The sequence below is a fragment of the Acartia tonsa genome, chromosome 9 (assembly GCF_053477335.1).
Source record: "Acartia tonsa isolate MP-2025a chromosome 9, ASM5347733v1, whole genome shotgun sequence".
Lineage (NCBI taxonomy): Eukaryota > Metazoa > Arthropoda > Copepoda > Calanoida > Acartiidae > Acartia > Acartia tonsa.
Window position 1 is genome coordinate 10,631,031 of NC_137268.1, and position 13,942 is coordinate 10,644,972.

The 13,942-nt window shown below is 30.2% G+C and overlaps 1 protein-coding gene across 1 annotated transcript in view; it reads right to left on the minus strand.

Annotated features, from left to right (window-relative positions):
- Positions 1 to 11,630, minus strand: part of ndl (serine protease nudel) — a 215,943-nt gene extending 204,313 nt beyond the window's left edge. Inside the window, exon 1 of the mRNA XM_080171787.1 lies at positions 11,597 to 11,630. The gene's annotated coding sequence lies outside the window, so the exon portion shown is untranslated. The remainder of the gene's footprint in view (positions 1 to 11,596) is intronic.
- Positions 11,631 to 13,942: the final 2,312 nt, after the last annotated feature.

The following is a 13,942-nucleotide window of genomic DNA, read 5'->3' on the forward strand; positions in this document are numbered from 1 at the left end:
TTCATGAATAATGTTAATAAACAAAAACTTGCTATAATCTAATTATTTTTTTTATGTACATATACTTTTTATAGGATTAAATTGCACATTTTCTGGCACGCATAAAAAAAATAAAATGGTATGAAACCAATATTTGTTATTTGTGTAAATTAAACCTGTCAAGACCAAAAATATTTCTTTAATTCGCTAATTTTCTCCTCATATATATTTTCTTTTTTTTTGCAAAAAATAACAAGAAAGTTTTTAACCAATAAAAGTAAGCTTTATGAGAAAATTATTAAAATAGTAAAGAATTTATGGGGTATAATCAGAGAGAAAGGAGACATTGGACGATAAATTTTATTGAATTTTGATTGGTCGGTTCCAAACAAGTAGTATCCAAACTTTTCAACCAATGATTTAATCTACAGAAGTGGTAATTTTGTTTATCATCATTAACGGAGGATGCAAATTGATTTATCGTACATGTCTTGTCCATTGAGATCCCTAGGGTAACTAGAGAAACTTAATATGCACGAACTTACATTTTAAGTCTTATTTGTAGCGATGCTATGTCTATATCTTTGGGCCTACTTGTCCTGGGAATATCCCTTTCACAAAGCAATTTAATGTGACTATTATATAACATAGAATTTGTTTAAAATTGGATTATACTAATTTTGGTAATAATACCAAAGGAGCTACGATATTAGAGCTATCCGTAACAGACGAACGGACAAGAAACCGTAAAATGTAGAAAAATCTTCTTTAAAAAAAATCCTATGCATTTTCTAAACATGTATTGTGAATGCCAAATGATTAAAATTTTTACTTTATTTTTGGACCTTCTTGTAAAGTATATGTCACATCAATAATTGCAATTTTAACATAAGCAGGTGAAATTTGCATGCTTGCAAAAAAAAGAACTATTGGAGAGGAGGGGACACTATGCTGTTTATTACACTAGTTCCCAAAATTTTATGATATTTTTTTCTTATTTGATAGCTTAACAGCTTTGAGGACTTGAATTTTGATTGGTTGATTCATTACGTTGAATTTCTAATTTCTTTTTGCTTAATTTTGTGCGTCAATTATTCTGTCTGACTTTAAATATTGATTTTAGAAGAAGACGTTAAAAATGGTTCCTACTCCTGCTATGTCATATGAGCGACATTAATAGTTAGAGTAGGGGGAATGCCTTGGTTGAAAACACGCGCAACTCATTACCATGCATTAGAGTTGGTTGTCTTGACAAACAGTACGAAAGACAGACGGACATACCTTATTACATTTCAATATACTTTTTGACTGGTTGCCGTGCTGCTCATGAACTGAATTGTCCTTGTTTTGTAGAATACTGAAATTTGTTTTTTGCTGCGCTACATATGGTAATTATTACCATTGTTTTTTTTAGATAGCTCTTTACCAGAGATCTAAAGGGATAAGACAATGTCTTATACATTGGTGTACATCCCCAATTATAATATACAAAATTACTCTTTCTATATTCAATAAGAGTCTCTAAAGTTATGAAGCCAATGAATAAGAAAGCATTATTATAAAACTTTGGGGAAAATTGTAATAAACCTCCCAATTTCTATTTTTATTCATATAAAATTTTCTCTAATATTTCGCTTTGGCTGTAGAATAAATGGTTGTAAAAAATGCATAATCTGTCCCCTACAGCAAAAGTGATTTGCGAAAAAAGTAAAAATTTGCCAATTTTGTGTATTATCATATCCTTCCCATAAAATGCAGTTTTTTTTTTTAACGAGATCGGATAATTTGTTTGGAATTTTATACATACACAAATTTTTGTTAAACAAGGATGACAATATCTATAAAAGCAGAGCTCTGAAACAGGAGGACAAACACAAATTAACACTTGTAGAGTGTTAGAATTGAATAAGCAGAATATTGAGCATAAGTCTAAACAAAATTGTAAGTAAATTTTTCGTATTCATTCGAATCCGGTGGATAGGAACCGGTTCTCATCCATACGAAAAAACTATGTCTAGCATCGTATTACATCCAGCTTTCTACGAATATAAAAATGTACAGTTTTTTTAGCCCCGAGGTGCCGGAAAGCCGTTTATAATACGATGCGAGAAATAACTATTATTGCAAATCTTCTTAAATAGAGAATACTGTAGAAGGCCTACTTAGATTTTTAGGACTTGATTATAGAGATGCGTTTATAATATTAAATATTGATATAACTAACTGTCCCGGACGGACGGACCGACCCTTCGCTTTTAACAAGGGTGGTCACATCCATAAAAGCAGAGCTGTGCAAATAAGAAGATCAGACATAATAATCCTAATATAAATGTAAGAGAAACTGTGTATGTCTGTGCAAAAAGATATCTGTAACTGCCGTACTGATATGGTTCTCCTTTACAGTGAGGCTTCCTGTAGTTCCTAGGAAGGTTTTTACCTAGGCCCTGGACATCGGCCCCTCGGGGCTAACAAAATATAATGATTTTTTTTCATTTTAATATCCGCGGAAAGATGTCTATAACAAGAAGGCGATAAATTACTATCATTTCATTAATATCTCCTTCTATTTAGATATACAAACTTAGAAATAAAAAGCATAAAAGATTAGCTTTTTGAGCTACAATTAGTAAACTAGGATAGGCTAGTGCTTTGAAAAACAACAGAAAGCCGTTTCTATATATTTAATTGTATAAGTAACTCATCAAATTTTAAGTCGAATGCTAGCTTTAAGGTACTGTTATACCTTAATAAACAAGGATGACAACATCCATAAAAGCGAAGCACTGAAACTGTAGGACCAAAGGCCATTAACACGTATAAAGTGTCAGAACTGAATAATCAGAATATAAATGTATTAGAGTCAAAGCAAAATTGTAAGTAAATTTGTTGGAAAACTGCTTGATACAGGATAATGTTTATATGGACATACTTACATTTTAGGACTTGATTATAGAGATGCTTTGCTTGTAACATTATACTTTGTTGTCCCAGGAATCAACATATCAAAAATCAATTCAATCGGATAATTAGATCACATATAAATTTGATATTAAAAAAGTTAAAAATCAACATGTTTAAAATAGACGTACGGACTTTCTGGTAACGATTATAGAGTTGCTTTCTAGTTCGTACCTAACTCCTATAGGAATCATCATGCAAAGTTTGAAATCGATAGGACGATTCTAACATGCCTAAATTAACGAAAAGAGCTTTCCGTTACGTACGGACGGACCGACCCTAATTATAGAAAAGCTTCGCTTTTAATAAAACATTAGAAATCAGACTTTTATCTAGACAATAAAAAGCATCTTAACTAACGACACATAGTTTTGGTGGTGTAATGGAAAAGCCACACAAAATCTATTTTAAAAAGTGCTTGTGTGATCTGTAATATCTTAAAAACGGCATGATTATCAACATGTTAGTCACTTTGATTTTTAAATTGTTTTACATGTGTTTTAAGAAAGCTTAATTTAAAGCAACTAGAATCTCAAAACAATTTGACGATAATATGTCGACTGCTGAACCTTTTGAGTTCTTCATTTTATAAAAACTTCTTTCTGGTCTCTGGGTGGTTTTAGGCTATATAATATTTAGCCTAGTAGCGTATTTTAAAATAGTATTCAGAGCCAAAAGAAAAAAGGGCCAATTTAGTTAACAAACAAGGAATTCCACTCTTACTCTGAAGTTTATCAGTCCTCCATTCAGATAACAAATCAAATAGGGCTAGGACAAACAGCCCGTATAGAAATATACACACAGAATTCCCAATTTTGTTTCAATTTAAGAAAATACAGAGGGCTAAAGCAAATATCCTATATAGAAATAGTTTACAGTGATAAATATAGGATTTCCAAAATTTTCCCTCATTTGCAAGAATTTTTTGGATAAAAAATTATTAGGGCAAGTGCAAATAGTCTCTATAGAAATAGTTTACTACAATATAGATATTTACTGGTGGGCTATTACCCATGATTAAATATGGATGTATAAATAAGTATTTCTGACTAAACAAACTGTATTGAGAAGAAATGTTTATCTGCAGTTTTCATCTTGCACGAGTTACATAGAAGCTCTACACCTTAATATAACATTAGGATATACCTTTTGTGTCCTGTTATGTGTTGTTATTCAAAAGTAAAGTAATGGTTTTAGAATCGGAATCTAAACTTCTAGTTCTTATGTCTGTTTAAGCAGGTACATAAATACAGAAGGGATTGGTTAATGGAGAAAAATATATAGATATATTTACATTTTACTGATACATACAATAAATAAATTTTCTCGTATTCATTCGAATCCAGTAGATAGGAACCGGTTCTCATCCATACGAAAAAAACTATGTCCATCATCGTATTATATCCCGCTTTCTACGAATATAGAATGTACAATTATAAGATTAAAACCAGTTTTTTAGCCCCGAGGTGCCGAATGAAAGAAATAAATACTAAACAATCATCTTCATATCACGGACGGACAAACGAACAAAAGTACATTGAATTTACCTCGTAACAAAAAAAAAATATTTAGATTTTAAAGAAAAAGTCAGTTATTTTTTCTAATGATAATAATTTATCCATTTTTAAGCAATTGACAGTAACAATTAAATAACGAAAGGGAAGCTAAGTTATTAACAACCCATTTAAAAAGTTTTTCCACCATTTTCACTGAAAAAAAGGATGGCAACATTCATAAAAGCGAAGCACTGAAACGGTAGGACAAACGGACATTAACACTTGTATAGTGTCTAAACTGAATAATCAGAATATAAAAGTATAAGAATCGAAGCAAAATTGTAAGTAAATTTGTTGAAAAACTGCTTGATACAGGATAATGTTTATGGACATACTTACGTTTTAAGGGCTTGATTATAGAGTTCCTTCGCTTATAATATTGATCTTTGTTGTCCCAGTAATCAATATACCAAAAATCAGATCAAACGGATAATTAGATCACATAAAAATTTGTTGTTAAAAAAGTAGAAAAATCAACATGTTTAAAATGGACTCACGGACATTCTGGTAATGATTATAGAGTTGCTACGCTTTCTAAATCGTACCTAACTACAACAGGAATCATCATGCAAAGTTTGAAATCGATAGGACAATTCTAACATGCCTAAATTAACGAATAAAAGCTATCTATCTCGGACGGACGTACGGACGGACTGACCCTAATTATAGAAAAGCTTCGCTTTTAATAATTATAGAAAAGCTTCGCTTTTAAAAAATAACAATAAAAACGAGTATGAAAATATTCATAAAAACGCATACAAAAAAACATTGTGGCTGCTTTTATCAAAAGCAAATGGTTAACACATATTTGAAAGACTAATTTAAAGATGAACAAATTATTTATGCTAGAAGATGATTAAAGTCCCTCAACAGATTATGACGTCATACGATAAAATAACCAATAAGAGGCTAGCATAAATTCTACCATTAGTCAATTACAGTGTATACTGGCCTCCCATTGGCTTTTCTATCGTATGGCGTCACAATCTGTTTAGGGACTTTAATTATCTTCCTTATGCTATAACAAAAATCCTCGAATATTACTAAAATGGTCTAATATTTCCAGATTATAATAATGGATTTTTTTACTTTGATCTTACACAGATTATTATGTACTCATAAAGTGAAACTTGTAGCTTTTTACTCCATCCCCTCACCTCCTACTAGATAAACGAACTGAACAATAAGTATATCTATGTTATGAACATGAATTTCCTCTGTCATAATATCCACGTATATTCTCTATCCATGATTATACTAGGAGCTATCCGTTAAGACTAACGGTTAGACAAACACAAGTTTAGAGTAGTTTTACTACTAAAACTATAGGAAACTCATTGGAAATATAACGGTTAAGATTAATCGTTTTTTGCTCACATCTATTCATGACAACTTTTTAATTGTAAAAAAATTTCTAACAATTTTTTTATTCTGATGTTAAGTTCAACAAAACATAATCTAAATAAAATTGTAAGTAAATTTGTTGCAAACATGCTGAATACAGGATACTTTTTAGGACATACTTAAATTTTTAGGATTTCATTATGGAGATGCTTCGCGTATAACCTTGTACCTTGTTGTCTCAGGAATCATTATTCAAAACATCATATTAATATTATTATGTTTTAACTTGACTAAATTAATAAGAAGTGCTAATTGTGACGGACGGATGCACAGCACAAATTATAGAAAAGCTTTATAAAAGACCTATCCCTACAGATCAACCACACTGCGGGGCTCTCCTAACCCTTAATATCAAATAGTTGCTACACTTTCTAGATTGAAACAAAATCGAAGTGAAAGATAAACTAAATAGTTCATCTGAGAATTTTTAACATATGTCTGTTAGAAAAATATCCTAATAATAGAAAAAATGCAAACGAAAAACTACTCCTCTATAATACAATTGTATGATAAATAGAGAAATGAACTAAATTTTCTATATTTTCATATTTTTATTGAATGAAAAATATTTGCTTTTATATTCTGAAATTGTAACATAATAGTTGTGGGGAATCTGCAAATTTACAGGAATAAAAGGATCATAGGTCAATGATAGATAAATTAATTTTTGTAAAAAATACTAATTCTTGTTATAAACATTATAAATTAAATTACTTTTTTATCGAATATGCTTTTGGAGGGGTTTATTAATTTTTTCTCTGCTGTTTTTAAGGTTGCTTTACGTACAACTCGTAAAATAGCCTAAAACCAGGACCAATAGAAGGCTTTAAAGTAGACTAGACTTTCTGGTAGCTTTCCAGATCTCACTACACACACACATTCAGGCGAACATCAAACTACTTTTAACTATGAAGTAAAGAATAAATCCCTCAAATTTCTGAATAGTTAGTGTATGGATATTAAACTGTATTGTATATCCCTTCATCAGTGGGGATCATCAGCAAATTTTATTTACTTAAGCGGCTATTAAGTTTAAAATTTCTAAAATGTTTTTAAAGACCAAATATATTTGTAAAGGCTATATTTATTTCTCATAGCAGTTGAATTTAAAAAAACAGATACGTATTTTAATTAATGGTTTATTATATCTATAAAAATGATTTCAGGGCTAACAAATACTCCTGTTATTTACGTTATTTACAATGATCTGTTTATTATACTAGTCCCCAAAGTTTTGTAATAAAATTTTCTTATTCGTTGGCTTTACAAGTTTGGAAACTTTTATAAAACTTTGATTAGTTGTTTAATTAAGTGGAGTGTTCAATCGTTTCAAACACTAATTTTCATCTATAGAAGGGGTTATTGTGTGCATCATTATTGGGGATGCACATCAATTTATCGGCCATTGTCCTATACGTTTCGATCCGAAAGTACTACCACTCTAATTCAATATTTTGTTCTAATATTGACTAAAGTGTTTGAATCGGTTTTCCACTTAAGTAGAGAGTCATACTCTCAAGTTCCCAACTCTATTATATTTTCTTTTACTGGATTAAAATGTTTATGCAGATTTGAAATAAAAACATTTCAGAGATATTATTTGTATGGATTTAACACCTTATATCTTATTCCCCTAGAACTCCCCATACTCTCCCCCCCCCCCCTCTTCAATATATCTCCTCTATTTTCTCCTATTTATTATTTGGGGTAAAGCTACTCTTTAACTAAACTAAGAGATGGATTTAAGAATATTTATAATGTTAAATAATTTCAATGGTTTATTTCGATTATATGGTACTTTAAATGAGTGATAAGTAAAGGCTAATAGGTACTTTGTACCTTAGATATATACATTTTCCGGCCTATTTTGTTGGAAGCAATTCTGAATTTCAATCAACAAGTTATATTCAAGTGATTACTTGTAGAGGGCTAGATATTCGGTAATTTTATTTAATTTAGCTTATTTGATGCTGGCGGATACGCGCCAACGGCCTCTAGGGGTAATTGACTTCCCTTAGGAAAGTCGATCTTTAACTTTATAATTCATTTTTTTGGAGGGAAGGGATGTGTTTTTTCCTTTGGGGCAATATCTCTTGAGAGGGAGGGGGTACTCCAAAATAGTTATAAACCTTCCATGGACCTATGAAAAGCTTTACTGCAAAGGAAACGCTTATCGGTCCAGCGATTAGCAGCTATTTTTTTATATCTTTTTTCAAATTTCTGAACAACGGATTCTTATCTTTATGAAAAAGCATAAAGCATATTTTTTTATACTAAATATCATAAATCTAATATATCATATATCCATGTGTTTGTTACTTTAAAGCTCTAAAATGGTTAAATTTAGCCTTGAAAGGAAAACATCCGACAAAAATTATATCTTATAATATCAGTGAATCCTCATTTTGAAAAATGTGTTATCCAAATTTTAGAATATAGATATTTATAAATATAATTTTTCTAAAATCAAAATAAATATTCGATCAAGTTTCCTTTTTTATATAAAATGAATGTGGTGCATGTATTTCCACATATTATTATATTTTTATATAATTTCTAGATAGTCAAAAGACAAAGTTTCAAACAAAATTAATAAAAGAAAATCTTAATAAAAATAAGACATACAGGCGGACAATAAATATTCACGAGGTTAAATGAATAGAAAAATTAAATCGTATAAAACAATGTATCATAACGTTTATAGTTGCTACGCTTTCTAAATGGTACCCAACTGTTTAAGGAATCATCATGCTAACATTGAAATCGAAATAACAATATTAACATGTATAAATTATCGATAAGGGCTATTTGTTATGAAGGACGAGCAGGCCAACCCTGATTATAAAAAAATATTTTTGATATTTTTACAGTATGTGATTGCAATGATTTGATAATAAGAGAAATGCGCAGAAGTGAAAGCACACTAGAATTCATTCACTGGGGTGAAATATGTTTCTTTCTCAGATATGACACCTAAATAAACCTAAAGTAATAAATCATATCAAAATTTCAAAGAGAAACGTTAAAAGAGTGGAATAGTTTAATCTATCGTATAGTATTATAGATGGCTTTCCGCAGACAAAAAAAAATAGGATGAAAACTAGTTTTGTTAGCGTCGAGGTGCCGTAGTCCCGGGCCAACAAATTGGTAATATTTATATTATATTTGTTTAATATTTAAAAAAATTGTCTATAATACGATAAAATTTTAGGTCTACTTAAACTCTGGAAGTTTTAACAGTACATGATTTTTAAATTTCTACAGTTTGTTTTTCAAGACATTACCCTTACTAGAAAGAAATACAATAAAAATAGTTCTAAAAAGCTATATAGTATTAGGGGGATAATTGTCGACAATTTATCAATAATTAGAAATAAATACATTGTCGTAGGTAAAACTATTTTGTAAATATTGTCATCTCTAACTCCAATAACTTGTTGTTTAAACTTAGCGGAAGGACAACCGTTACAAAACCTAAGAAATGAAGCAGCACAAATAGAATAGTTGATAGGTGTGGGTTTATATCAACAAAAATGAAACAGACGTCCAAGGGATTTGACTTTTGAAGATTTTAAAGGTTCAATTTTTGTTAAAAATGTACTTGAAAAACTTAAGAGGGCAATTTGCACATGACAAAACAGAGTTACCAAATTATAATTTATAAAAAAATCTCTTTATTTATCTAGTCCGGAGTTGTTTTTAAACAAAAATTACGGCTCAAGTTCCGGCTCCGCAACACTGGTTTAAATTTTAAATAATACTTTTAAACTTATTTTACCCAATTAAAATTTAAGAAATACATTGTAACCCTCATTCTTATTTTAACCCACTGAAATAACCCACTGAATTTTATATACATGTGTTTAATTCAACTAGAACAGAAAAGGTATGTATTTGAATAAAATCAGGAATAAGGTATAGCCAACAAGCGAAATAAGTCTAAAACAATATTTGGGGGGCAGATAAAGGTAGTCAAAGATAGTGTTGACCCCAACGACAGCTGAAAATCATGCTTAGGTTGTTTTTATTTCTTTTTTGAATTAATTTTGAAGTTGATATTTATGGTAAAAAAGATTTTTGAAGAAATGCGTTTAAATGTGAAAAAATGTTTTATAAGTTAGATAAAAACTAAAAAAGAAACAATAAAATATTTTTAAAGCTAAAAAATAGTTTAATAAAATGGAAACAGTAAATAGAAGAAATAGAATGGCCAAAGTTAAATGAAAACAAGGATGACAACATCCATAAAAGCCAAGCTCTGAAACGGTATGACAGACGAACAATAACTCTTGTAGAGTAACTGAACTGAACTGAATATACAAAATATAAATTTATAAGATCTGACAAAATTATATGTAAATTTGTTGCAAAACTTCTTAAATGCAGAATTCTGTTTTAGGATATCCTGACATTTTTAGGACTTTACTTATAATATTGTACCTTATTGTAATAGGAATCAGTACTCCAAAAATCAGATTAATCGGATGATTCCATAACGTAAAAAATTGTTGTTAAGAAAGTTAAAATATTAACATGTTCAAAATGGACATATGGACATTCTGGTCCATTTGCCCATGGGCAAATGGACGCTTTACACCGCTGGTAATGATTATAGAGTTGCATTGCTTTCATAATGCAAAGTTTGAAATCAATAGGACAGTTCTAATATGCCTAATTAAATACTTATCTGTTACGGACGGTTGTACGGATCAACCCTCATTTTAGAAAAGCTTTGCATTTAAAAAGTAACAGCGAGAAAGTGTTAGAAAATGACATGGCAACTTCTTAATCTATTCAAAGCTGAACAAGAAGTGCATTTTAAATTGATTAAAGTTTAGTTGAATTAAACTCACACCTTGCCAAAAAAAAGTAAAGAACAACTTTTGAAATTTAAGTTTAGAGTTTGATTTTATCAGGTAGGAATCGTATTTTATACAGCTTTCTGCGGATATTCAAATGAAAAATTATAAGATAAAGAAAACTAGTTTTTATTTTATTATTTTTATTTCAATATTCTCTATATTCCTGTTATAGATGCATTAAATTAATTTTTAAAAGCGAAGCTTTTCTATAATTAGAGTCGGTCCGTCCGTCGGTCCGTCCGTCGGTCCGTCCGTGCGTCCGTAACGAGTAGCTTTTTTCGCTAATTTACGCGTAGCAACTCTATAATCATTACCAGAATGTCCGTACGTCCATTTTAAACATGTTATTTTTTTTACTTTTTTAACAACTAATTTTTATGTGATCTCATAATCCGATTGATCTGATTTTTGGTATTCTGATTCCTGGGACAACAAAGTACAATTTTATAAGCGAAGCAACTCTATAATCAAGTCCTAAACTTGTAAGTATGTCCATAAACATTATTCTGTATCAAGCAGTTTTTCTGACATTATACAAGTGTTAATGTCCGTTTGTCCTACCGTTTCAGTGCTTCGCTTTTATGGATGTTGTCATCCTTGTTCAGGTTAAATATTGTTCTCCTTTATGTGAATTAACTTTTTTATAATAAAGGTATGGCCATTCGTTCAGCCAGCAAATTCTTCAAAATAATCTCCTTGAGAATGAAACATGACTCAAAATCGTTAGGACTAAGTGGTAGAATTATCTTAACCATAACATTTAAAAATTAGTAAACACTGCACTGCTGCTTCATAACGAAATACATTTCAAAGAAAAAATCTTCATTATAAATCGCATCTCTTAGTGAAGTGAATCAAGCAAATTTAGCTTTGTCAGTTTAGAATAGTAACATTTTGTGCAAAATCTCAATGGTTTAAACTGCTAAATTTGTATATTTTTCAAATTTTCAAAGATAAAATATCGTTTTCATTTCTATTTAAAATTATCTAATTTGACATTTTGAAATGTTTTTACTAGTTGAAAGAATATTTGTACCAAGTAACACAATTTCTAATTAAAAATTTATCATCAATCAAAGTGTTATTTTAGATTTGACACATATTGATTTTGCAAGAAGGTTTTTTTTTTTATTTTTGTACAGTTTTTTATTCTATTTTAAGATAAAATTGGAAACTTATTTGGAAATTTATTATAATCTAATTTATTTAAGCAGTCAATGAAAGTATTTAGGTACGAATAATTTAACCACTATGAGTTTTAAACTCTTGATGATATAGATGATATAGTTCTTATATGGATCTTGAAGCTATAAATCAGGCCGTTTACATACGTTTGTATAAAAAATCTGTCGAAAATATTTCTTAAAGTAAAAAATAGAAAAAGTTATCGCTCATAGGTATAAAATAAAAGATTTATTTCCACCGGTTGAAAAGACGTGTATCGGATAGAATCAAAGACTATGAAGATAGAATACATGGATATTAGATCTTTTCATGAAAATGCCCTTTTTCGAATTTCAATCTTCTGCTAACCTAAAAAGTTACTTTAGGGGCCTAGAAATATATGTACAAAATTTCAGCTCTCTATCTCTACTGGCGACCTAGCGCCAGGCATGTAAAATATCAACAGATAACGGTAGCACGGCGGTTTTAACAATATCTCAGTAATGTGCAGGTTTTCAGCTCTTCTGCATATTTCAATTTAAACACATAAGGCCAAAGATATTATATCCAAAAAATCTTTTGTCAAAGTCTACTCTAGACCTAGCGCCAGTCAGTTTTCTAAAATCATGCATTTTATACCTGTGAAAAATGAAATCGCCAGCGCTAGGTGTAGAGTAGACTTTGACAAAAGATTTTTGGGATATCATATCTTAGGCCTTATGTGTTTAAGTTGAAATATGCAGAACACCTAAATTCACCTTCCAAGCCATTCTCTAAGCATTTTTTTTTTTTTTTTAAATAACGGGATTTCAAAACTGCCTTTTGAAAAGGCCTAAAAAATATCTTTTTTTGTCCCTTTTTTCACTGTATATAGTTACAACTTATTAAGATATTATTCTCAGTTAAAAAAAAATTGGCGCTTTCAGCACCAAAACCGGCAAAAACAGGCAGTTAAACTTCTGAACCCCTACTTAACCCCCTGACAGACCCCCCCTCTATCTCGGCTCCTGTTACAGATAGAGACGTAAAACTTTTTTCTGGTTGTTCATGTGTATTTTTAGAGAATTACTTTTTCTAGTCATAGCGGTCAGACCGCTCCTTATCCGCTTTTTAGCAGCCAGCCACTAAATATTAAAAAAGCTGTAGAGCGGCCAATTTTAAAGCTAGGAAAACCAAATTTTATAACGAGCAATTATTTTTCATAACAAAAAAAATGCTTTTTCTGACCATCGCCAAAAAACGACAAATAACGGAAACCGCCAATTTCGGCTGTAAAACGGCGGTTGGCGGCACTAGTTTTATCTGTTTATGATCACAATAAAGACTACATACAAAAATTGGCTGGTCTAGAGCTGTTTTAGAATTCCGCTACTGGCAGCTTAAAAACGGCAAAACTACAGATAGGAAATAAAAAATCAGTTAAAAATCGGTCAAGGAGTGGCCAAACGGTCATGGCCTTAATATTCACGGAAGTTTACTATTACTCAAGAATTAATATATATTTATCAAAAAATTTAATTGATTTGAAGCTTACATGGACTGCTGCCACTGGCTGCGGTCAGCTGGAAACAACAGCTGATTTTAAAAAAAAATTTAATATGTCATGTAGGCATGTAAGATAAGCTTAATTTTACAATTTTAAGTCTATGAGTAAAAAAATAAATACACTGGAGCCATTCAAAGTTATTTGAAGACTAGGAGGATTATATCCTGCTGGATCATACCTGAACACCTAATTTTCATCTTATTTTTTACTAAGGTTGATTAAATATTACAAAAGTAATTACAAGAGAGTTGTCCTTACTTCTGATCTTAGAGCTTTGTCTTTATGGATGTTGTCATCCTATTTTTTGTCTGTATTTAATCACTTATTAATTTTGTCATTTTATAGAGAAGATCACCTTGATGTTTTTAATAATTAGATTTGTATATTTTGATTTTGTTGTTAACCCTTTGTAGACAAATTGATAATATTTCTAAATGTTATTTTTTTTAATTGTCTGCGTCTGGCATCTGACT